This window comes from Aptenodytes forsteri, unplaced genomic scaffold (genome assembly GCF_000699145.1).
Source record: "Aptenodytes forsteri isolate BGI_AS27 unplaced genomic scaffold, ASM69914v1 Scaffold5, whole genome shotgun sequence".
Classification (NCBI taxonomy): domain Eukaryota; kingdom Metazoa; phylum Chordata; class Aves; order Sphenisciformes; family Spheniscidae; genus Aptenodytes; species Aptenodytes forsteri.
The window spans coordinates 3185249-3212656 of record NW_008795672.1 but is presented as its reverse complement, the minus strand read 5'-3'; the positions used below and the strand labels follow the sequence as shown (position 1 = coordinate 3212656).

The window sequence follows — 27408 nt, the reverse complement described above, 5'->3', positions numbered from 1 at the left end:
AGGTGAATATTTTTGCAAATACTTCCATTTTGAAAACTTGTGTTATTTTGAACATTTTAAACACGATGGCACTAGGTTCTGATCCGGTTAATTAGTCATTAAAATATTTAAAGTTATTAACCTAGAATAAAAAGAAAATCACTACTGTAAATCCTTCAAAGCCTTTGAGCTCTGTATCGGTACAGTACAGACTAAAAGCTGTCCAGTTGATGGCTGCACATTCCTGTTCTCAGTTACTTTGCCGCAGAAGTTAAGCACACGTAAACTGTTTTGCTTGTCAAAATAACACAATCTGTCCAAAGGCTACTGGCCTCAGCAGAGAGATTCGCTATGATTTTAATGGATTTTAGATAAAGCTCAAAATGAGAACTTAGTTTTTCCTAAGGAATTAAGAAGACTGTCTGGAATTAACTGTCTTAAACAATATGAAATGAATAATGGAATTTCGGTGATTCCTTCCTCTTTCTTCTTCATGTCCAAAAGGCCATGCATTATTTAAATTATGAGATATATTCCATTTCTGTTTAGTTTTTAGTCTTTTTTCTGATTTATATCCAATATAGAAATGACTACATAACATTTATTTGATGGAAAGATATATTCAATGATTCTTATCAGCTAACAATAGCCTGAACCTCAGCTTCATTCTCACATAAGCATGTGAGAAACAATTTCAGGTTATTTTGCAACTCTACTAGTTTCTACTAGGCTGCAGTATTTCCAAGAAATGCACTCAGTGTTTTTCAAACTAAGAAAACTGCTTGGTCCTTGGCCTCAAGATGAAGTTTATAAAGGCAAAGACAGATGAAAAGAAGCCCTGCATGACTGAATTCAATCCTTTGAATACAGCCAGTATAATTTGAAAGCTCAGGTTTCCTAAAAGGCGAGATTTTTCAGTCTGGTACAAATACTAAGAAACGACCAGCAAATAGTATCACTATGGGATGACAGGTTCTGTGTAGAGATCAAATGATTTCAAAACTGACACAAATATATACTGCAGTTTACATTTCACTCTCACATGAGCCTTTTTTCTCCACCATCTGCGTATGTTTAGTGTTTATGCTACTGCTTAATATTTAATAACTTTTGAGTAAGAATCTAAATCTCCACCGACCGATACAAATTAGATTTAGTGTAACAGGATGATAAGCTTAAGATGATGAAAAGGGTCATTTTTCATGGATCTCTCAGGAAATCCTGTATCAACAAGACCTCAGCCTAAAGGGCATCTCCTGACTGGTATCACATCTGCTCGTAGGCAATGGAGTTATGCATATGTTCACCAAATACTTCACAAGGTTTAGGAGAGCATTTTGAAGTATGGCGTATTAACCGGAAAGAAACTACAAGGCTGTCTATCATAAAATGCTGAGCCTCATTAAATACTGGGTATGATGGCAAGCGTTGCAGGAAAACAGACAGAATAATCCTGTCTGAGGGTTCTGTAAAGAAGGAATATGATTGTGCTCTGAGACAAAGAAGATTTTGTGGGTAAACAAGTTAATGACAGGCTTTCACATAAGAGAAAAACAGAAGAGGGATATGAAAGTAGTAGTTGCGTTCCAGAGGTGGGAATCTGAAGGAGAAAGACCAAGAAATTGTGTTGATTTACATCTAGGAGAAAAGCTAGAGAAATGCCCTGAAGATGCTAAGTTAGCGATGGTGTATTACTAGATGGGTTACTTCCTCTTTTATTTACAAGCTGTATAATTTCTCTGGGAGATGAGAACACATCTGCTTTTTACTCTCTACCGTTTCAAACTCAAAATCAGACTGATAAACGCTTCTGCTGAGGGGCCTGTCTGGGAAGAGCATCATTCTTTCTGAACTCAAACTGAACAGGATTGTCTATCTGGTTTTATTCTCTTTCACATATTTGTCATTCCCTTCTTCCTTTCCCTGGCTGAACCTCTCGCTCACAGTTTCACTCTTGGTGATGAAATGCGATCGTAGCAACAAAAGAAGATAACCTTTTTCCTTCGTACTTATAGTCACCTATAGGATGTCTCTATGATGGATCATACTCTAGTTAGTCGAAGATACGCATTAGCCATGCATCACAGAATAAAAAAGAAACATATTTGAAATGGGATGTTTTTCGAAAGCAAATTCATCAGAAGAGAAGTTATCTGGGACTGGCTCAGTAAGGTTTTTAGAAGGGCAGAGGAAGTGGACAATCAGGCAATGCGAATATGAATTTGGTCTTCCAAATCACAGAATTTTTCTCCAGGTTTTAAAGGCAAAAAATTAGACAGACCATCCTCTTTGGGTTGGGATGAGTAAAATGTTGAATTCTTCTATTCTGTTTAAGATTGTCTAACAAAGTTTGAAGCACACAGTCCCTTACAGCAATACGTCACCTGGCCGCCATCCAGCACCTATTAATAAAGGGCATACACTGCATATCCTGGGCTATCTCACAGTGTAACCCGCAATGTGCTCCACAGACTTAAAATAGATACTTTTATTATAAGTTCAGTGAAAGAGAATGATTTTGATACTAACAGGATTCACGTCCTTTCTGACCCCTGCCATGGGTGTATTTGCCCTTTAAGGGTGACAGCTACATTTCCAGTTGTCAGTGACAACTTAGCCCTTAACTGATGATCTAGCTCATATTCTTTGGTCCTTAGATCTGAAGCTCTCAAACTTAGATAGCAAAGCACACTGTCAGCTCTTCGCATTCCTCATGAACAGCTCTGCTCCCTTATTACCGCACTTAGCTGCAAACACTACTAAGGAGATGAGCAAAATATCCTTTATCAAAATCTTGAAGACTATCGAAGCTCTCTGAATCAAAGCCCTTTTCAAAACGTCAGCAAGTTTTCCTGTGGAGATGATAGGAAAGCACATGGAAAAAAACCAAGCAGCAAGACCAAATTTAGCTTCTTTTATGTAAATTGGATTATTTTGATTTTGATAATTCCATTTTGAGGAACGAGACTGCACGTCTGCTGCTGTTTGGAGCTGCATTTGATGTACTGGCTCTTGAGCGGACAGATTGGTTTTTGGTGTAAGCTCTTTGCTAGACCGGGGCCTTATTATGAACATATTGAGCTCGGAGAGACATTCAGCAGAATTGTACCTATTGCATATTTATTATAGTCATTTTTCAAACACCTGAGCTACTGAAGCTCTATCATGTTAGGGAACATGCCCATGGGATGCTCAATAAACAGCAGGCTACTGACAGTGCCCATGTAACTCATCAAAGTTCTCTTTGTAGCACAAAGATTTATCAAGTCTGATGTTTTCTGGCAAAGCAGCATCCTTTTGCTTCTTTTACTCAAAAGGTCTAGGTGTCAGATTGCTTTTTCCCTTCCACTAAAGTCTAGCAGGAGCTTCAGCTCAAGGACTGGAGCTGCCTGAAGACTTGACCTGAAACCAGGTCAGGAAAGCCAGCGTTTCTGATGGGACGCCTCTGTGGTTAAAGGGCTGACAGATTCCCGGAGGGAGATGCAAATTGTGAGCAGGCAAATACAGAGGAGGTGACAAGGATGGCATTGGCAGCACAAACAGCTTCAGAATCCATTAAAAATAAGATTAACCATGTCCAATTGAGGCGAGAGTTGGCCAGAGGGCTATGCACTCATTTGGTAAAAAGCCCTCCCTATTTGGTTTTGCTGTCTTGACAAAACTACCAAAAGAAAATATACCTTAAATCAATCCAAAACAGAAATAGAAAATAGAAAAAATTAGTCAGAAACTTGGGGGGGGGAGGGGGGGGGAATAAAAGCTTATGGAATTCCTGTAACTTTCATGAACAAACGCTGAATAATGATGTTTTGTTAGAAACCAGGATCCTGTAGACGGATAAAAATAGATTCCAAAACTTTCTCCTGTTTTATTTTCCTTTCACTGGAAATCATAAAAATAATGTAAACTTAAAGAGGCTATTCAGCCACATTAATGACAATCTCTGCAAAGACCACTTTCAGCTGTGGTTGGTATTATTAAAACGTAGCTCCTAACACTTAAATTCCAATTAATGTGTGCTCTGCACATTACAGTAAATGCCGTAACATCTTTTAATAGTATCCCCATCTCTTTTTTCTGAAAACTTGCAACACACCATCTGTCTGTTAAAATTTTCTGGTTTTTTAATACATTGCCATACGTATATATATAAAAGGCTGCCGTGCAGTTCAGTAAAACTCAAACACCGATTCAAACATACCAAGGTCAGCCAAGGTTTCACCTCAGATATATCGCACTACCTTTTGTTACTAATGCTTCTCAAAGCTGCCGCACCATCTCTGAGAGCAGCTGTCTCTGATCCCAGACCTACCTTAAACAGTAAAAGAATCTGTCCGATGCTAAAGGTTTTCCTCGGGGTTTAATGGCTACAGGCAACGTGAAGGCCAAACTGGATGATTATCAAAAGACTCAGCCAGAACTTCTGGGTTGCTAGAACAGCTGTGCAATTAAAGTACTATGGGAGATTTTTTGGTGTTTGAAGACATTAATTTACAATGCAAACAACCTAAAGGAGTCATTATAGACTAAACTACACGTATAGACTACATGCAGTGTGTACTAAATTATCTATACAACATTCACCCCTATGCGTGCAAAATGTCATATGCTCCCTGCCCCCAAACAGCTATCAACCAAAATAATTTTCTCATGCATCTCATGCAGTAAAACATTGTCTTTAAGATGTCAATTGAGTCCTACTGAAGCTATAGGTATGAAAAGCATCCCAAAGCCTCCAAGAAGTAGATGTCTACAAAAAAAAAAAAACCCAAAACCCCAAAAGAAACCCCCACCAAACCCTATACGCAAACTCCCGTGTTTATCAGCTATTTACATTACTTCTGTCAATCTGACTTGCAATTTCCAGATGCTTTCTGTTTCTGGTACTAAAAATATGCCATGCTCCTTCCATTAAAACACTATATTTAATGAAGCAAAAGTTTCAGTAAAGCAGGGTTGGGCAGAACTGTACATTTTGTTGTAGATTTTTGAACTATATTACATAGCTATATGGGTACTTCAGAATTCCCTAGACTCTGTATCTTAATCCCAAATTGTTATATTTGTGTCCTGATAACATCAGGACTGGAGAGGTTCAAAAAATTGGCATCAGAATTTCATCTTAGTTCCTTGCTCTTCAGAATAAGATTTCCAAGCATTCAAAACTGCATTTATATTTTTCTAGCTCTTTATGTATCCCAGGAGAGGGGAGATGGGGGGAAAAGAAGGGTAATTAGATAGCTACATGTGCAAAGAGTTTTCCAGGAAACACTCAAGTTTGTGCTTAAATTAAACGAAGAACCTTGCTAAAATAGGACCTTACATTGTGACTCTGTCGAAGGCAAAACTCCCACAGATTTTCTTCAAATAGAGCAAAGTCTTATCTCTTCAGGAATGCCTTATCACTGAGTGTTTATCAACAAAAGTGTATATACATACATGTATATATTTATAGCATGTATATACTTCATATATTTGACCCAGATTTCAAAATATCAGATCTTAACACTTAAAGCACCAGGTAAGTAGCTGTAGTAGGGGCAGTATGAATAAGAAACACTAAGTTTCTCTTAAAATCAGACCACTTACCCCTACGGCTAGCTGAGGACTTGAGCAGACTTCCCAAGCCCCGACTCCACTGAATTGATCCAACTGAACTCCGCAGTGCAAGCTGTCCAGCACAGAAAACCAAATAAGGGCAGGACTTACTTTCTGTATACCACATACATTCTATATACGAAGTGATTTGGTGCCATCTCTGGTAGCTAAAGCACGCAGTTCTGGTCTGCACGACTTCCTGGGTCCACGATGATACTTGAGAGTTGCTTCTTATCTTTGCCTCTACAGGTTAAGTGTCTCATCTTGTCCAGTCACTCCTCCTACAGCCAAGCAAGAAGTGAAGCACCTCCCTAGGCAGGTATTTCCCCACCTGTGTCACAGAGGGATAAACTACCCACCCGACAGTCTGTTGTCTGCCTAGTGAGTACAGGAGGTGGAGGCGCGAGCCGCCTACAGGAGATGTCTAACTGCTGGAGGTGAGAGAATCCCGCAGCAAGCGTCACACCCCAAATCTCTCCTTGCAAAGGGACCATCACTCTGCATTGCCTCTTAAGCAGCTGTGAACTGCTGCAGTGCACCAGTGTGACCCTCAGAAACAAAATGCTCTTGCTAACTGGATTAAATTTACTGTTAACAATCCCAACACAGATTTCAAAGCTGGTTCAAATACCCTTTCTGTCACGCATCACCTAGCAACAGTACAGGACTAGAAACTTCCCATCAAGTGGATTGACAGACTCATCCTTCAAAGAAACGTGTGTTTCTTCTCTCTCTCCTTCCTTTGCTGAGACCAAAGTCAAAACTATCAATAGTTTATCTTTCAGCAATCCCTTTCACCGATTAGAGAATGTCCATACATGGGAATCACACCTACAAAACTCAGTGACAGGATTTTGTCTGTCTTCCCTAATGACAGTCATGTGAAATGAATATACTCCAATTACTACATCAAAGATACTCAAAACAGTGTTCTCCAAACTCTCTTTTCTATTATTACACAGAATTCACAGGAAGTTTGATATTTAAATATATTCATTTATATCATCAAGCCATTCTTGCCAAATTCATTATCATTAAACCAGAAATACATTTAGTCCAATAAAGAGAAAAACTGCACTATGGTTTTTAATACAAATATGTCTTCATACCTTTCGCAAAAGTGCATCTGATCAATATATGACCAAAATATTTGAAAATACTTATTCTTTGAATTTTTTCCTCATTTCTAGGGTTTCAAATGGATTCCAAATTTTGCATATCACCATAGCTACCTATGCACAGAAACGGAGCCAATATCTTGTTTAAACCCCCGAGTCTTCAAGATACCATTTCTGTGCACACTAAGTCAGTGTGTACAAAACCAAAGGATGTTTCTTAAAAAATATCTCTCAGTGATCTAAACTGGTCGTAAGTTGACCATCTGCTCAGTTAATACGGTGGAATATTTCTAGAGTATAACACAGTATTAGGTAAAAGGAGGCAGAAAGGCTTTAGATGAAGAGCCAGTCCCTGAAGAAGGAGATCAGAGACATCCACTGCCTTCTAGGACAGATCTTGCTTGGTACCTGCAGCAATAGCGAATGCCTCGGATGCAACTAAAACCCAAGGGCTACTCTTTCCATAGAAATTATCAGGGATGAAAGGATACCATAAATCATACATTAAACAGTCAATCCCGATTAACTCTCTCTGTGAAACACTTATTCCAGAACAACAATTTCTTTTCCCAAAATAGCTTAATCCAATTCCATGCTTGAAGTGAGAACATCAATACATCCAGTTTACCAGGAATAGGTTATGAAAAATAATAAAGCTACTTCTTTTTCGATGATGTAAAACTTTTGAGGAAGAGAGAAAATGTGCCGGCAAAAAGCATACTTTTGTTCAGTAGAGAAATGAGCGGTAAGCAAACTTATACCTGTACAAATGATATTTAACTTCGGAGAGGACTGTGTTGATACGCATTTGCAAATGTAATTCTAACTGAGTTCTGAAAATGCAGGATGAATTCAGAGATTTCACGTTGACTTTCTACAATAACCACACTAGAAGACATGGGATATTTAAAAACATAAGATGTTATTAATCGGTATTTTTATAATACTTATGGACACCCAAAAAACCCCGTTGAGTATTATGTCAGCAACCAGGTCAAGGGGACAGAACTCATCCTCAGCAAGTTCGCAGACGACACCAACTGGAGGGAGCAGCTGATGTGCTGGAGAGCACGGCTGACAGGTCCCTTCCAACCTACAATTTTCTACGACGCCATGATTTCTGTACCAGACACGACCACTTGTGTCATAAGAATTTACCGGAGACAAACGCTATGCACTTACTGATAGATACTCGGCACCAGCTTTGCTGAAGATGCTATGTCTCCTTACAGTACAAAATCAGATTGACTTCTGGGGGAAAGGGAGGGATATATCCAAATAATGATTTCAACTTCAATGCCGTATTCTGTGAAAACAGGATTTTATGTAAAATATAAAGAGAATGAATTGTACGTGCTAAGGAAAAGCGTGGGGACAAAAATAGGGCCACCTCATTCCTCTTTTTCTGACCTTTGCCACAGTTCAAGTGATCCAAATCCAGCTTCCCTGGGTCTCTCATGCTCTCATGACAGAACATTAGGCCAATACTCAGCCTGCATCTTTGTTTAGTTCTCCTTCTAAATGTCCATATTTCTCGGAATTTTTTTTAGGTTCATGGTATTTAAGTTTTAAATTGATTGCAAGACTGTGTGTTCTAACAAAAAAACAAGTGACAGCACAAATCATCTAAGTAAAATCAGACCAAATGTGGTATTTTTCAGTCCTTTTGGATGTGATTGTGATTAACATGAAAGTACTTTATATCACACACTGTACATCTTAATTTAAATGACAATTTAAAAAAGGCAACATACCTAGAAGCTACAACCATGCACAATCTTCCTCTAGATGTTTTTTAACTCACTAACATTTTCATTGATTTTTATTAGCCACAGATGGTTCATTATTTTAAAAATGACCTTTAAGCACACACATTTCTTTTCACTGCTTTTCCTTTCTCAAAATACTTTGAGATTTTCTTCAATATAATTTTAAAGGAAGAGATGAAGAGATACTGGAGAAAAGAAACTTCTCTTACTTTCATGTACTTTCGTTAACTCATTTTCTTTGGTCTGTATGAGACTATTGGAACTATAAAAAGTCTTAAAATGAAATGATTTCTACAGCAGTTTGCACAGCACGTAAGGGCAGGAATAGCTGGAACAGCAGCTTAATTTTCACTTATCTATAAATCTCGCACGCATTGTTCTTCCAATTCTGAATTGCTGCGTAGAATTCTTTTAATAGGGTTACTTCAGAGGTTGAGTACAATGCTCCTATTCATTTATACATCATTTGTTTTTACAGCATTTGTAAAAATCTAAGATGCTTGGAATGAGCTGAATGAGAAGTATTGCATGAATGCCCGCTATGCTTTTTGGAGTGCTCCATAAGGGCTGGAGTACGATCACTTGCATTTTAATGCATTTTTTTAGCTGGTGGAAGTATGTACATCCAGACGGTCTGTAATGCTGAATGCACCAACTACCCACCCCGTTTAAAAATAACAGATGAAACACAGAAAGCTATAATTGAAAACATCTGACTAACGAGCTGTTTATTATTGCAACATTTCAGTCACACTCATCAGGAGAAAAAAAGAAAAAAAAAGAGATGTCTTGGCCATGCTAGCATTATTTTTTTTCCATCTTACCTGTTTGAGAGACATGTTTTGCTATAATTTTTTCAATCACAAAGTCATACGGGATGCTTACTGGTAAAGGTTTCAATTTACCGGATTTTAGTTATTGTAAAACCCCACTATTCCCATTACCTTCAAGTATTTAATTCTAGGAAACTCATTTGCAGTATAGCAAAGAAAAATAAGCCATTTCAATGATGATGCAGCAACAGTCGTAATTTTTTGTTTCTTGGACTGTACCGGATACTCAGCTCTTACAAATCAGACCGCAAGCTTACAACAGACTCTTAATGGCACATCTATTTAACTACTGACTGCCAACGACAAGTTCTCGTGCACTGTCACTTGTCACAAAACCGTCACTACATCTTATTACGTATCAGTAACAATAATTCAGAAGTAGAAATATATTTAGACTCTTGACATTTGAAAATTGGTGCAAAATTAGCTAGCACAGATGAACTTCTTTCCTGCAGATCTCAACAGAGTTGTCCCGGCTCATGGCGACTGTCCAGCTCAATGGGAATTGGAGCCAGGGTACCGCAAAGGCAAGGGAGCACTCGTTAGCTGAATGGTGCCTTGACTCTGAAAACATAACTACGACCATAAAATCAGCTGAAAAGCCACATGGCAAAAGGCAAAATCATACAGCAGATGCCACTGCTTCGGATGGTAAAGTTAAGAGAGAGGAAGTAATATATAATCAAAACAAATAATTTAAGATTGCTTTTTAAAAGTTGGCCGGCTTCAATTTACTCCAGAGAGGATGATCTTCTGTAAGTACATTTTAACTTTTTATAGAAATATCTAACAGAAAAAGACTAGAAACGGATTCCTGTTTTAGAAGACAACATGACTACTGAAAAAAAAGAAGTAAAATCTACAAGGAGTATGAGTAAGAACTACAAATATATTTTTTTGGCTGAGGAGAGAGAAAACAATGAATAAACGCAGAAACTGGATTTGGGTGGTTTTATGACAGATTAATTTTACTACCTGTGAAAGTACAGGAAATGCGTTCAGTCATTGCTAGGAAAAGAACATCCAAACACTAATGTCTTTGGCAAGCAGCTGCAGAGAGAAGGAATTCTTCAAAGGATGCCATGGACATTATTTTAAGCAGTTGGTTTTGTACTCTATGGTTTTGAGAAATAATCGATGAAGGGGATATAAAAAGGGTGGCTGGATCGATCGGAGATCAGACTTGAAGAACAACATAACACATAACTTGGAGAACAGTCCTGATGGAACTCCTGAGTCCTACGTACTTGTGAGCAGCCAGACAATGTGAGAATACCAAGATAAAGATGATGGAAAATCAGTGCAAGAAAGTAGTGATGGAAATGGTCCCTAAAGAAAACAGACTATATGGCATGAGGTCCACATGAAGAACTATCCAGATGCAGACACTCTGGGGCAGCGCGCAACTTCGTGCATCTGAATTATTCACATGTGTTGTAGAACTGAAATTCGCTCATGAATACATGTCTCCACCTATACATTTGCGGGTATGGAGTATTAAGACAACTACATTTAGAAGTAGTGTCAGCAATAATTCCCAACTCGGTCCTTCAAGCTTCTCCACTTCTATTAGCTTTTCTTATGGTTCACAGGAAAACCCACAGGGGCAATAGTTGTTGCCCTTTAGAAAGCAGACAATACTCAGATAACATCTCTTCAGTTAAAAATAGAACTGCATCCTTGATATCCATTGATTGTTCTTTCCCACAGCGGAAATAATTAAACGGTACTTTGGGAAAGTGCAAGGAGCCAAAGGATATTTGCCACCTCAAAACCTTGCATGATCCTGAAAACTTTGAAAACCCTCGTCTAAGTACCAATACCAGCCGATGCACTGAAATTAAGTGATAACTGGAATTCTGCGTTAACTCACATCCTTAACAACTCTCCTCACTTCAAAGACGCCAACCTGGATTTACAGTAGTTGAGAAAGGGTAAAAATTGGCACAGGAATTTTAACAGTTATTAATTATTTTTAAACATGCCTTGTACAAACCATGGCAGCTTGCAAAGAATTCAATTTCTTACACTTCGAAGGTGCATCAGCACTTCTTTTCCTAATATCACTTGCTAAGTGCCAGAGAGACTTCTAGTTATCCAAGAATTTAATGAACTACATCCAACAATTTAAGGCTGTTTCATTTAGATAAGAGGCTTTCCAACTTAAAGGATAAAACAGCCTTCAAGGCAGTGGAAAATAAAACACATTTTGGTGTGTATAAACTACCCAAGCAGTTAGTTACTTCTAAAAATCCCATTTTAGCTGGGGGAAGTTGAGTAAATAGGCTTGGCACACAGACTGCAGAGCAGAAGAGCACACGGGAGGCTGGAAAGTCCTGCAAAAAACTCCAGGCCACACTTTGTGCTCCCCTCTTTGCCGTGTTTCCCAAGGATCCCCAGTGGAGTATTTGACTGAGCAAAACTATGCATGCCAGGGTTTGACCAAAATATTTCTGAAAGGTTATGAAGTCCAATGCTTTTTGAAAAGGGAATTAAAAATATTCTGTGCACATAAGATTATGGCACTGAGGGTACACTTTATCCAGTTGGATCCCTTCCAACACATCCTTGGAAAAACAAATAGTTACAATGCACGCAATTTGGAAAGGAATATTCTGCAAATATGAGAATATCCTACATGTCACTTCCCCAAAACAACATGGGTTTTAAAGTACAGTTTGCATAAAGATGTATCTTAAGTGGACACTAACTTCAAGACAGAACGTAATAGCTTCTCTAAAATATTTCTGTTGTTGCAGCTACATTTTCAGCTATTTTAAAACAGGAGGCTGGTGCTTATGCAGTAATTTTTTTTTTTTTTCCATTCAGCCTTATCAGACAAACCAAATTGCGCAAAGCATTTGCCCGCAGAAAACATTAGCGAAAGATAACGGTCCTTTTGACGTGACGAACCAGTGAGGTGTAATATAAAGACCACACTCACTCACGACATGAATGCTAGTCTGCAGATGATTTAACATGATATTTAAATATACTAAATCATGTAAGATGTGGCTTTTGCTCTGCAAGACCTCTGTGTTTCTGAAACACTCTTTTGTCTCTCCTGCTAAGGTGGGGAACTGTTGCACTCGCAGTGCAAAGCCAATTTCAACAACGATCAGCTGCCAGCAAGGAGCAGGAGACAGGAAGATCGGCTGAAAGCGCAGCAGATTGATGAAGCCAGGGTTTAGGCTAAAGCTGAAAGGATTTAAGGGGTTTGGATCAGACCGTCAGGGAATGAGATGCACGGTTAAATCCCTGATGCTGCAACTTGCTAAAATTGCTTATCCAGAAACACACACAACTCACTCTGTGCAACAGGCTGTAGGATCAAGCAAAGACAACTTGACCTTGATCTTCAACAGCAATCGTAATTCGGCTCTACCACACAGTTCTTATGTTTTACAGCACATTATAATAATGTGTTAATACTTTGCATTTCTTGAGTTCTTTTTTTCCCTCCTTTTTTCCCCATCCTTTAACAGGAAATAAGGAAACAAACACAAAACCTGGACATCTTGTGTGATAAAGAGGTCAAAAATACTGAATTTCAGTGTCTTCATTTCCTCCCTCTGTAAATTGAGTTCTTCTCTCTTTTGCTGCTCTTTAAGTCTACTGAATTTCTTTTTCTTATATTCCCATCAACAGCTCTTGCCGCACTGAAAGTGTTAACACAGCAGAAGCCTTTTTTTCTTTAAATCATTTTTAGAAAGAGAAATAAATGTATGCTTCATGCTTACACATCTGAAGTGACTCTGAAGTGATGAAGCATACAATCTCATCGCATTAACAGGAATAGAGTTAAGACTTTCCCTTTCTTCCAAGATTATGTAGCTGAGAATGCTACTTCGAAAAGCCAGAAGAACCCAGCCCCATATTGGCTTGCAGTAGGAGTATACCTTGCAATAGAAAATGGCACAATGCCCTTTATGTATTTATACCTCCCGGAATTTAAAAGCATCAAGATATAGCTGGCTAGTAATTCTGTCAGCGTGGTAGTGCTTCCCACTGACCACATCCGAGGCCCCCTCGTCGTGCAAGGAGTTCGGGAGGGGATGCTGCAGTTTAACAATCCCCCACCAAGCAGCTGGGGGGGATGTCATGTCATATATGTGTGTGTTTATATATATTTATTTCTCTATTGCCTCCTCCCCCAGTGCAGCCTTTCCTTCCAGTGTTATCACTGTTTTCTCCTCTCCGGTGGTGGAGGCGTTACTATATTATTTTTCTTCCTAGCTTTCAATGTATAATGTCTCCAAAGATGACGCAGAGGTGACATCCGTATGCCTCTGCTATGAGGCAGAAGTAACGTGTCTTAGGTCTGCTAAACATTTAAGTACCCTTTGAAGATTTAGGAAGGTGACAATTTCAAGTCTGTGGAAACGTATGCGACTGCTGAACGCGGCATGTATAGAAAAGCATGCAGCAAATGCTCCGCTGGTGTGAAATAATGGCATCTGTTTGCCCCAGGTCAGGGCCTCACATCACTTCAATACTGAATTGCACACTTGGACTGCTCCGGTCTAGCCTTATTGTTGTACATAAATAGATCCTAAGAGCTAATGCGGTGCACTGCATTTCTATTCTTTGCAATGTGTATGCAATATACAGTCTTACCCTGTGGTTTTTCAGCATATAAGAAAAAGCTTGGTGTTTTGTTATTTTTTTTTATAACTACAGAAAGTCTATGGAAGCTTTCTGTAATTTTCTGTTACATTTAACTCTTCAAGGGAGACTTCTTATAGAAAACTGTATCCCAATAGTACTTTGAAAAACTCTTCTAAGTCTGAAATCAGATCTTTACAGCAGCCTTGCTAACAAGGCTACCTGGAATGACAGTGACTCCCAAGCACTAACACATGCAAAATGGGTGACTTACCCCACGAACAAAACAAACCCCCTACAGATAAAAATCTTGTGTGTAATGGATTGATATTATAAAGAAAGAGATCAATAGTGCCTGGAGTCAGCCTGAATGCTTAAATTAACGACTCCCCAAAATAGCAGTAATACAAGGCCACGTGGCATGTGCTGGCACCTACCTGAGACTACAGAGCGTGAGCAATACAGGGTCAAAGTCATCGAGGGACCTTTTTTTCCCTTTTCCCTATTTTCCATACCATTTAGATACTTAAATAGGTTAGGGTTTGTTTGATTTGGTTGTTTTTTTTGAAAAAAGGACCTAAATTCATGTCTTTGGCAATCTGGAATCCTTTGAGAATATTGTATATTATTTATATTTATATAATAAAATATATACATACTTATATAACAAGCTATATCAGCACCACGATCTGTTTTTAATCTTTATACACTGTAGTGGTGCTTGTGGCATCTGCCCCTTTCTCTGGTGGCTACTCACTGTGCAAGCACAAGTAACAACAGGGAGTAAATTCTCAATAAATTTTTAAATGTCTATTTTGATTTTGTTTTTAATCCTGTCTCATAACTAAGCTACTAGAGGAAGGGAACAACAATACATTTTGAAAGAGGGCTAAACGTAACATTGGGAAACTTACTATTTGGGCAGGACGAGAAGTACAGCCTTACACCTTCCCTTGGAAAAATACCGTGCCCGATAAAACAAATGGTGAATGGAAGTATGCTTGAGCAAAGTTCTGGGCAGAATTCCCCGAAGAAATTTATTTTTGGCTTATCAAGTTTCTAATTTCTTTTTTAAACCAGGCTACTGAATAGGTATAAATCTCCTGAATGGCATGAAACTCACTATAGAGACAGAAACTTTTAGACTACAGTAGATGTCATCTACCCAGATATCTGACCTACTGAGTCCTTCAACTGCAATTCTAATGAGATACTACAGTAGCTTGTCCAAAATCAGCATCGTATTGATGTTTGACGGATTTAAAAAATTTTTAAAAACCACAACCAACCAAAAAAAAACCCCAACCTACCACCACTGGTATTTTCAGTATTAACACAAAAGAACAGAGACATTTAAATTATAATGGAGAAAATTTAATTATAGAAAGGTTAGGACGATTGACACAAATAAACTTACTACTGCCCCCAAACCAGTTTGCTATAGCCTACTATTTTGCCGGAATCCTTAGCAAACACATCTTAGTATCACAGATTTAGTTTCTTGATGTTTTCCATCATTTAGCACCATCAGGCAGCTTACAGCCTAATCTGATACAGCTTTTCTCTGCCAGCCCTTAATAAAATGGAATTTTCATGTTCTTCATTTTATCTTTGCTCAGCCTTCAAACTCTGGAAACTTGATCTTTATTTTTTTGATACCATGCCTGGCTTGTCATTCTCTGAAAACAAGTGCAGTACAGAGAGTCTCATTCAGCTGTCTAAAGAGCAACTGCATTGGATGGTCTCACAGAATAAAGAGTGACACACAGAAAAAAATTAGATCAAAATTAATAGTATGTTGGAATAAATAAAAAAAAATTGTTTGAAATTTTTTAATGCGTACATTTCCTTTTTAAAAAAAAGCACTTGCAAATGGCAAGTCTACAGCAATCTAAGATGACATTTTTGAGACTAGTATTGGGTCAGTTTTTGCCTCAGTGCCTGACTCCTTTCTGCTGCCATTTTGCAAGCCATTTGAGTTTTTGTTTGCTTTTTCTATCCGTAAAACATGTCTAATGATACCCATGTCTTCTGTCAACGGTTCTGTGATCTATAAAGCTGGGAAGTGCTATCTAAGCTCTTGATTCATTTGGTACCTTCCAATGAAAAGCTCCACTCTTCTTGACAGATCTAAAGTGCATAATATCTAATAATATCCTCCTCCATCTTCCTGACAGTGCCTCTTCTCAAACTCTCTTTTAATTTCTTTAGTTTTTGTTCTTTGGATCTTACTCAGCCTTGATTTGTTATCCCAAACTTCATAAATCTACATCATTCTTCTTAGAAGTTAAGGAAAATCACAGCCCAATTCTTAGCTGTTGGCCACACTTGCTCCAAGAGTGTGAGGGGAATACGTAAACAACCTACGCTAGGCATGTAATCCCAGAGAGGTTACCAGAGAGACGGTTCTCCCAGATCAGTTATTTAGTGTTATATGATAATACTCGAATGCCCTCATTTCCCTGGACATCCCATTGGAGTCAGGAGGCTTGGCTCAGATCAGACCCTTGCGGTGCCACACATGGAGACTCTGCACCTTCTTTCAGAAACCCATAAATGTAACAGCAAGTTCATGCTCCAGTGAAAGGAATGAGATAGATGGATAAGGAAAGCACGGAGCACAGCAAACTTATTTGCTTTTTACGGCACTCAGTCCCGATATGCAAGCCAGTGCCTTTGAGATGAGCAATCTGCTCCGGAAGGATGCCCGCTGACTTAATGAACTAGGAAGAGAAACTAATGAACTGAACAGATCTCAGCTAATTTTGTGATAAGGAGAAAACGGAAATCTTGCACCTTAAAAAATAAGGAAAAGAAAAAGACTTTCTTAGACACATTGGCATGAGTTTTCTGCTGCTTCTCTTGAGACCTCCTCCAAGATCCTTTCCAGACAATGAAGTACGCTTACCATTTCAAGGGAAAACAAATGTCTATTGAAAAACAAGTTCCTATTTTTTAAAAGCTCAGAGCAGCTCAACATGCTTTTTCCCCTCAGATCAAGTGTCAGCAGCAGTTGAGCAAATACCTGACCATAGCATATTTTATTAGATCAACTGCCAGGCAAATTCTCATTTGCCTTTAAAAAAAAACACAGCCACACACAAAAAAGGGAAGAAAAGAAAAGCAAAATAGGAAGGACTTTTCTAGGTGGATTTCTATGAAGATTGTTTAAAAAAGCTTCCAAATACTAAATTAATGCCATTAATGGAAGCACTATGCAAGCAGACTTAAGAGATGCTGAATGTAACATACAAATATAGCCTAGGGACTGGCTGACCGCCTGCGGTGTGAGCAGCCCATGCTGCGAACCATATCCATCTACCTTCTGGTTCATTTTGCTGTGTCTAGACAGAAGTGGTATAAAACATTTACAAGGTAATGCAGCAAAATTACAGAATAAAATGTGAATTTAAAACTTTGCTCAGAAAGTAGCTCACAGATTAGCATACTGCGTGGCTCAAGTATCAATATATGTTCAGCACGCACTAAAGGACAGCCCTGGGGTTCACCTTGTCCTCCAAACCCCCAAGCCATCAGGACAGAGGAGCTGCTGGAGCCCACCACAGCTCCCCCCTTGCCTACACGTTCAGTCTGCTCTCAAAGCAAGGATATGCTCTCTTAAATGTCACCTTGCAACTACAGGGAAGGTAGCTGTGGGGTGTCCAGCTGTCCTGCAAAACAGGCATGGCTTTAGGACACCAGTTCTAATGACATCCAGGTGTTGTACCTGCAAATGTGGTGCCATCCTACCCAGTGAACGGGAAGGGGTGTGTTCAGGACTTCAGTGTAGCGACTGATGGACTTTGAGAATAAAAGAGCGTTTGGGATGAGCTACGCTGGTACTCTTTCAGAAACGAAGCTGTACCATGGGGAACAAACTGTATTAGCGCTTGCTTTTGTGAATAATCCCATTGATTTTAACATGAAAGCCTGAATGAGTAAGTCCCACATTCACATGACAACAAAGAAAAGCAGATGCCCACAGAATACAGGAAGAGTTAGGTGGGTGTAGGCTGCTTTTATGTGATGTTCTTAGACTATAATAGTCATGGGGCGATGGCTTCCCACCGATGAAAGAGTAATCAGGCAATACTGAATCAAGCCACGAAGAAGCAAAATGTCTGCTCCTTCCTCCTCTTGCTCTAATGGTGCTGGTTTCTCCTGTGATCTTTAGCGGGAGCTTTGCAGAAGAGGAGAATGAGTCCAGAACAAGGCGAGAGGTAAGTATTATGAGTTGCAGTTTATCCCGAAATGTCTGCTCTAACTCCTGTTGATGGCGGGAGCTGTGCACACACCCAAGGTGTAACCGGGCTGGCCAGTTCAGCAAAACACTGAAGCAGATGTTTAACTGAAGCACCTGAGTGGTCCTGTTAAAATCAGTGTACTGCAGATTCACAAGTAAGATGTCCAGAAATTTCACTTTGGGTTTGTTTGTTTTTTTTAAAGGACTTTAATTATATTTACATTTACTGTAAGAACTCTACATTTCCAGTGTGGCTTGAACGGGCTTTCATATAAAGAAAACCAGTTTTTTTTCTTGTTTTAATGTACCTGTTTCTGACATATTTCTTTTTCAAAGGTGTGACATTAAAACACGGGCTTAAGAAAAAAGAAATGCTATTTAGAGAAGGGTATACATTTTTGTAAGAGCTCTGATTTAAAAGGAGCTGAAAATAAGCCCTTAAAATCTTTGAAGAATTATATTGCTCAGGTACAAAATACTGAGAAAACTGATTATTTTTCAGGCAGCAGAAGAAACGAGTAAGTGGCTTTGATATTTGTAAGACAAAGTCACTTGGTTTTTCCTTTCCAAGCCTTAAATATTCTTATCTGAAGGTAGCAAGAAGCCTCTCCATGTTATTAGACACAAAGAATGAAGTATTTCGTAGGAGAAACAGAAAGGTTTTCTGTTAACCCACGTGTTGTCTGGGAAGAAAGCAGTGGAAAAGGGGATGGGGAGGATGGCTCACACGCCTGAGACAGTTTTTCCAATTAAGACATTTTGCAAGTGTAATTTTTTAATAGACTTTTAACCTGACTCAGATAAACCCGAGACCCAGACCTGCCCTCACCAGGGGTTTGTTCTTGGAATTAATATGGGCCATTTTCTAGAACGAGAGAAATAATGTTTAAGAAAGATGAATTCTTAGAGAAGAACTAATTTTAGCACTAAGATTCAAGAATTTGGCCAGTATACTTTGTGGACAGTAAAGAAATGCTAAACAAATAAGATTCCTGTCAACATACCAGTAAGTATAAGGAATGCTCTCAGAAGGTTTTTCAGAAAATTAGGGTCGTGGGTCTGAACCCGTGTCCCTAATTCACTCCCTTTTACGTCTCAGTACCGCAAGATACAAATATTAGTTCCGACTCCTCGGTAAAAATTGAGCTTAACAGGGCAGGACCTGTGTCCGTGGACTTTTACTGACCCTCAGCCTCACTGAGATTGCATGGAAGCAAAACGGAACACTTGCTCTGCAATCACTGCGGTTTCACCAGGGCTTTAGCACCTACCCCGAGCAGCGGCTGCCACTCACTCACCTGAAAGTCTTTCCCAACTGGTTTCCCAATCTTGTCTGGACCTTTTCTGCCCATTATTCTTTCTGTATCACTACTTCTTGGCATATGCTTTGCTATCTCAAGTGATCAGCTTACAATATACATGAGTCTCATTTAGGCTTCTGTATTGCTGACTTCATGTTTGTGTATCTTAATCAATAATCTCCGCATACTCAAGGAAAGCTGTAATGTGAAAATCCAGGTAGGCTGGCCCGTGTCAAATATGGTTATACCTGAATCTGTGCACTTTCAGAATGAAGAAGGAACTACGCCTGCCGTGCAGTTGGATGGAGATTTTTGTCACTAGCTCTGGCACTGGTTTATTTCCAGGTACACCAGCACTTATAAACACAGCGAGGGTGCACATGACTATATATCCTATGACAGAGTAGCAATTTAGAAAGCCAACATTTGCCAAAAGGAATCGATTTTAAAATTCATTTTGTGAGAGAAAACAGTAGCATCTTAGATAACATCACCATCTACGATACCACGGACATACACATTAGAAAGTTAGAACTTTCAGGGTGGTATTTCTTCTATTTTTTGCCAAGAATTTCCTCCTCGATGCTGTATTTCAGTTCTTTTTTCAAATTTCTTTTAAGAGCCACCACATACTTAATTTGCCTGGATCATTGTTTCAGCCCACGTGGCTCCTGCTACATTCTGTCTCCTGTGAATTTCAGCAGCTGGCATCCTTGACTTTCTTTGGTTGAAAGGAAAATTAAATATACACCATTTAATCAGCCTACATATGCTACAGTTTTCCTTTACGCTAACTGTTAGGGTATAATAGCTTGGCCTTTATTTGCAGCTAACAGTCTCATAATTGTTTTTGATAAAATAATGCAGTGTTTGTTCAGCTCTGCAAAACAGAAATACATAAAAATGCAAGCCAAAGGAGTTATGTGGACAGCTATTAAGTGGAACCAAGAAGGGTTCAGCAGCTGATCTCTTCTTGTCACTATCGCATTAAATTAGCATATTTATTGAACTTCTAAAAGGGGAATATGAATTTTAAAGTACTTCAAAGTATACCAAGTCATTAGAATGTCATTTACTATTATTTATCCACATGTTACCGCACCTCAGTCTTTGTTTACTACTATTTCAGTTTCATATTCACAACACTGTCAACCCCAAGCATTCAAAAGCCACGAGTCACCTCCCTTTCAATGAGAGAAGCTACTTAAAATCCAGGAGATACATTATTATTGTTATTGCTGTTATTGAAAGAGCCTAGATGATTACCTCGGGCTCAATATTTAGCTGCTAAATAGCTAAAATTATGGGAAATTAACTTAATTTCATGAAACAGGATGGCTAACAATTGAGGTTCTTAAATGTTTAATGACCTCAGGCATGGGAACTTTAAGAAGCAAAATAACTCTTGACTCAATAGGACCGATCAGAAATACGCACATACCTGTACAATTTTGCCCCTACTTACTGAAGACGCTGAACAGGAAAGCCAAACATGAAAAAGTCAGATAATAAATACTTTGAGGAGAACAGAGCAATTGTTTTCTGCAGCAATTTTACTGCAGTTACTTGCTGTTCAGATTCTGCATAGAGACGTTTGGGGATCCGTCCCAAAATTCTGTCCATTTTGTGGTTGCTTTTGATATCTTACAGAAACGCTGCTTTTTCTGTATGTGCAACAACAAATAGATATTAAATCATCGAAGTGTGTAATTTAGTCTCTCAAAGGGAATTCAAAGGTCTCTCCAGTGTAAGAAACGGCATTAAAACTAAGCAGTGGAATTCCTCATTAGACAACCCATAACATAAGCACAAGAATAGGAAACTTTTCATTCAGTAAACCATATGTCCCTAAAAATATCTGGCCTACCACCAAATTATACAAGGTGCAGTTCTCATGCTTTCTTACACAGCATACCAATTATACCTCCATTGTACTCTAATCTCATATTTTTAGCAATGAATGCATCCGTACAAAAAGCTGATTAACTTCTCATCAGCATCTGGCACAGCACAGGCTATTCTTTTACAGGTAGGCAAAAGCTGACTTTGAATTTTTTTGCCAACAAAAATGCTCCAGTGAGCAGTACAGGAATATTTATCCTGGACACAACATTGTTCTCATGTTAACATGCTGCCTTATCTTGAGATCAAATTGTAAGAATACATTTGAACTACTGAATGGTGAAAAGGTTTTCTGTAGAGCCTGCACACTGCCTCCCTTCCCTTTGGCAGGATGCCTTTGCATTTGATTGCTATTTTTTAAATACTAAAGAGTCTGTCCTGCTATTGCTAAACACATTCCTGAGGCAAATGAGAAATAGGAAAAAAAAAAATCTCAGGGTTAAACCAAAGTATTTAAAATCTCACTTTCGTTAGAAAATAGAAATATGTTATGCCCTGAAAGCCTACAGAAATCTGATTGCGTTATTTTCTTCTGTTGTTGGTTTGGTTTTTCCCCCCTCTGAAAATCTTAGCAACGATGACCCTCATGACTATTTTATCAAGCAATTCAGACACATGAGCGTTTCCCACACGAAGCCTGTAGAACATCTCATAAATCCTAAAATTGCGGTCTTTGCCTCGCTAAGTCAGCAGGATGGCAATGTTTCTCCTATCACCTAAAGGGTTACAGTGCACTCTTGACAAGGTTTCCAGACTGAGCTGGTCACGGTGATTCCAGTGCAAATGCAGAGGTGGTTACAGCTCCTCAAACTGCTGCCCTATCTGTTTCTGCTCCCCTTTACAGATTTCTGCAGATGCAGAAGGGTAACCCAGCATGTTAAGTAACCCTGAAGGGCATACTGCTGCCGCTGCGCTGGTAGCTCAGCTGTCTCCCTCAAATTCCCACTTAAATGTTTCCGATTTCTGTGTAGCACGCTGTAACTTCACAATAATAACTTTGGTTTTTCCTTTTTTTTTTTTTTTTTTGGATAACTCCATGGCTTCCCTGTTGAAAATTCTGTTTAGAGTTTAAAGCTGCACTATTTCTATGTTCCTGATCTCTGCAGCCTCCCATGGCGTCATGCTTGAGCTATCTGGCAGGTCTGACAGCATGGGTAAAATTGCTACACTTCATGCAGAGTCCCACCAGATGGAGAAGAATGACGAAATGAGTATTTGGGTCATTACATCTGGATCATTTTGCCAACACTTCTCATCCCGTTAGGCTCTACTTGTCAAAGTTTTCATCGCTGATGAGGAAGGTTTGATCAAAATGTTTGCCTTGTCAATGCTGCTCTCTTAGCAACATGTGGACATTTAACACAAATTTCTAAACCACAAAAAGCTAAAAAAAAAAAAAATTCATTTCTCCAAACAGAATTGCAGAAGAAGTAGCTATTGTAAATAAATAATACACAGCAGAGCTGCAGCTAGGGTGAAAACCAGAAAGATCAAGCAAATTCCCTTAGTTAAGGAAATTAAGACAGACTTTGATTGCCATGTCTCCGGAATACATTTCCAACACAGGCAGGAGAAGCTCTGGACAAGAGAGTCCTTTCTTTAAGTACCTGGCAGTATTTACAAAATAGCTTGCTAAAGTAGTTCAGTGGATTACTTAATTTCAATTTTATTTATTTTTTTTTTTTAATTAGCGGATGTTTTAGATTTCCTTTGGAATATTTTGGCTTTTATGTTCAAGGCACTTCCATCCTACTGAACTTCTGCACTGAAATGGCAACAAACTAACCCACTGCCTAGGTTGTCTGGAGAGTTTTCAAATACCATCTCATGATGGGAGATTTTACTGGAGGGTTTTCATACACTTTAAGAGCAGAAAAAATAGTACAAGATCCTAAGCAAGGCTTCCTGTTGAATTCAGGCCAAAAGTCAGTAATCCAAAACAGTTCAACGCTGTGTTAAGTCTAGTTTAACTTCATCATCCATAGTAATGTCTAATTCAAGCCATCACACTTTTGACATGGCTTCTTTATTGCTCTTATGGTTTAATCTTCCTGCAGCTGTGCAGGCTTGAGAAGGTCGGTCCTGCCCATATCGGTGTCGGTAATTCAACAGCTTTCACTGACAGCGGGTAAGATAAATCAGGTTGCTGTATCTAAATAGGCTGCTCTCTATATAGTCACATTAATATGAAGCTATTTACATATGAGTTAGTGCCTATACTGACACTTGTTTCATTGTCCATACTTTGCCAGAAATAAAATCCCGGATTCTCCTGGCACCATGCCTAACCAACTACAAGGAAAAGTATTAAAAAGAACATGAAAGGAGGAGAAAATTTCTCAGGTAGGCTGATATAATTTGTCTCAGAAGTGCCCAAAGGGAGCTACAAAAAGTGTGCTTACTGCTGTATTGATACGGCCTTTTTTCCCTTTTCAGCGTGAATGTTGGTCAAGAGAGAATTCTGCCTGTTGGCAATTGTGTGGATGGCCCAGCCTGGGCAAAGCTTGTGTGCTCCTGTCAACGTGCCTGCACGCCTGCTCACAGCCTCAGATGATCTTCAGGAGCACAATATGTACCTCTGCTACCGAAAGGCTTCTCCTGGCTTTCCGTCCAGACCAACCCGTCTGCTAAGCAGGCTCTGACCAACAACCCCGGAAAAATCTCCACCCAAATCATCAGCTTTGTGATCCACGGAGTCACAAATGCCCCAACTAAGATTTTTCCTCAACTTCCAGCTTACAAAATCCTTGTTATCAGAAGAAGCTGTCTTCTTGCCACAAAAGCACCCAACTAAACCCAAACAAAAAAAAAACCAAAGAAACCCCATTTCCTGAAAGAAATCACAATTTTTTTTAAACGTTTCAGTAGTTCATGGGGTGGGAGATCACTTTTCTTAGCATCTTGCAAAGTCTCTCATACACACACAGACCTAAAGGACAGTGACATTTCTGCCTGCAGAGATGTGATAAATATTTGTAAATTATGAGTAGTGCAAATGATACATAATGAGAAACATAAGCCATCAGGAGCAATGATGAGATTACTAGCGTGGAAAACTAATGCCTGATAATCAAATCTGTGCTTGTAAAAGTGCACTGTTTACATACAACTTGCCATCGCTAATGTACCCCTGTCACCTGGAGTTTCTGAGCCATCCTCTATAGATTCATCCCAAACACCCCAGTTCTGGCAATCCTGTCCCCGCAGAGGGGTGCCTCCCCTGTGAGACAACCCACAATTCATGGCTGGTTAGCAACTTTCTGGAAACAGGAAGAAACTAGACAATACTCCCTTTTTGATCTGAGTGAAAATGAATGCAAATTTGCAATATCTGTTTTGGAAGTTTTTATTAATTCAGAATGTCTTTAGTGGTTTTCTTTATTTTAAGAAGTCATGCGATACTCTTACTGTATGATTGCATCCTAATCCATTATTATATCAATCACATTTTAAATGACAAGGACATCTATGATCAAAGAATCTCATCTTTTTTGAATCACAGTATCTCCTGAAATAACCTGACACTGATCTAGACAAGAGGAGGCTTCGGTGTTAAAAACAAAATCAGATTCACTATTAGCCTACAGTAACTTTCCTTTCTTGTTAATAATTTCAGTCCTTACCTATTAAATCATGCTGAATACCTCAGGTGGATTCTCAGCAAGCAGCATCTGTTAAGTATTCTGGTCTAATCCATGTTCAATCCATCCAGGAATCCCAGAGATAACCTGCAACTCCCTACATACTGGCTCTGTCCCTGGATGATCATTTCACATCCCCATGGTACGCTAAATAACAAGTATTTTGCTTTTCCAAGTATCCTCCTAATAACCCATTTTTAAAAATTATTTTTAAATCTACGTGGCATTCACGGCCATGCAGATCGATGTGACAATCCCGACATCACTTCCTGCTTCTGACTGGAGTTTATTTCATTTCTACTTTTTCCAAGTTCACAAATCCACTTCTATTTCAACTTTGTAATTTATTTCACATTTTGGTAATCTCATGCTCATTTCATTTAAATAGCACATGCTGTAAAATGCACTAAAACATATTGGCATCCTAACTGACTGCAGAAATTGCCTTGTGGGGATTTTTATATCCAAGGCTTTGTCCCTGGATTTAGCAGTAGCATGATGTTCCCATGATACGCGAAGCTCAGGGCTCCACACTTACTGCTTCACCAGATTTCCAAGCTGTTTTTTTAAATTCTGCTGGGTTTACTAATTGCGAGCCCAGCTAGCTCAGCCCAGGATATAAAATCCAGCTAATTAAAGCTATTAGAGAAAAGGTGTGGTGAGATAATTTCTCAGTGTCTCGATCCTCAGGTATGATGAGCAGCAGTACTGGGGCTGCTCCCTGTGCAATTACAGTAGCTGACTGCACTGAAGTAATTCATTTAAATTCTAAACATGGTCTAATGAGGTGTATTGTAAACAGCAAAGATGCACAGAGAATGACCCCTACTTAAGATACTTTCCAGCAGATAAAAAAAGCCCCTTGATAATCATGATGTTTCAGCATAAAAATAACAGAGGTAGGAGAAGGCTAGATTGAAAAGGCCTCCCCCGCTGTGCCATCAACATTTTGCTCTTACATTTCTACAGCCAATTCCTTCCAACACTCAACGTTAAGCAACTGCCCAGGGCAAACGACGCATGGATTAAATGCAAACACAGCTGCAGGTACCAGGTAACACAGCCTGGTGTGTGTTACATGTATTTTCACTGCAACTTGCACCCAATGCTATTGCACCACTACAACAAGCGCATGAAGAGATACCTCTTAAATCAAAATGGGCTTGCAAATGACAGAGGCTTAAATGGACTTTAAGAAACTTTCCAGATTCACTTTTCACAGTAACCGGTGTTTGGTTACTGGCACGAGCCAGGTCTCTCTAGGTGTCACACGGAAAAGATGACCTTTTCCTTTAGCATAAACACCTGGGCTTCTCAGGTAGGTTGGAGTACGGAAGGTCTAGCTCGCGTAGAAACTCTTCAGAAATAATGGGGTGAGAGCAAAAAGACGGAGGAACAAACTTGCCTGGCTCAATAGAAGGAGTAAATAGTTTAAATAGTGATTTGATTGTGAAAAACAGAAGAGCAAGGGAACAGTAACTGGGACACACTATGGACAACCGTCATGAAAATCCACCGTGGGGCTTCAACTCACCAAACTTCCACAAAAGCAAAAGTTAGGCATTTTGTCCAAACTCATTGCCTAAATCCTCTCTCGGTCAACGGAGAGAGACAGGCACTTCCAGAGGGAGATGGCTGCTGCCAGAGCCGTGCCAAGAGAGACAACCTGGCTAGCTGTCTAGGGTTTAAGTAAGTGAAATGAGAATTAATGCAGAGGAACAACAATTGGACATGACCCATGCAATACCTCACTAATCCCTGGTCTTGGATCACTTTAAAACCCACCTTTTCCCAACAGTTTGGCTGGCAGTTAATTGTGGAGATGCTACAGCCTGATGGAGACCCACACTGGAGCACTGAAAGCATCTGGAACTACCAAGAAAAAGCTCTTTGTGCCTTTAGTGACTCTACATCTAAAGTTGAGGTGAGAAAGGCAAAAAAAGCTAATAACCTTTCGGGCGATATCACACTTACTTATGAGCTCCCTAGAGTCTGAATGTCTTTAATGCGTTCAGATCTGAGCTGCAATTTTCCTGGCAAGGCACTGTCCGGTAGCCCAAGTCCCTGGGCGCTCCTGTGCCCCGCGGGATGGGATGGACATGCCCACAGCCATAAAATCTTAAAGGTCAAGAGAGAAGAGTCTTGGGTTTTTTTAAAGGATTGTTTTCTTTTAGTGGGACAATATCCAAGGGAGGTTCTTCCCCCAAAACAACAGTATCCATTAAATAATAAGGCCATTCTGCCTCAGAAACAAAGCTTACAGAAGGCAATAAAACTGTCCACTGGTCACAAATCAGGCACTTTAAAGCAATATAAACAGCAATAAAAGTGCTAGAACGTTATTTCTGAAAACTTTGCAGCTAAACCAGTATGACAGTTGTGCCTTAGCACACAGATCAAATAGGGATATATATTTTTT

The 27408-nt window shown here is 39.3% G+C and overlaps 1 protein-coding gene across 2 annotated transcripts in view; it reads right to left on the bottom strand.

Moving 5' to 3' along the window:
- The window catches only part of PLCB1 (phospholipase C beta 1), a 315759-nt gene that overhangs the window by 164460 nt on the left and 123891 nt on the right, over positions 1-27408 (bottom strand). The window lies entirely within an intron of this gene.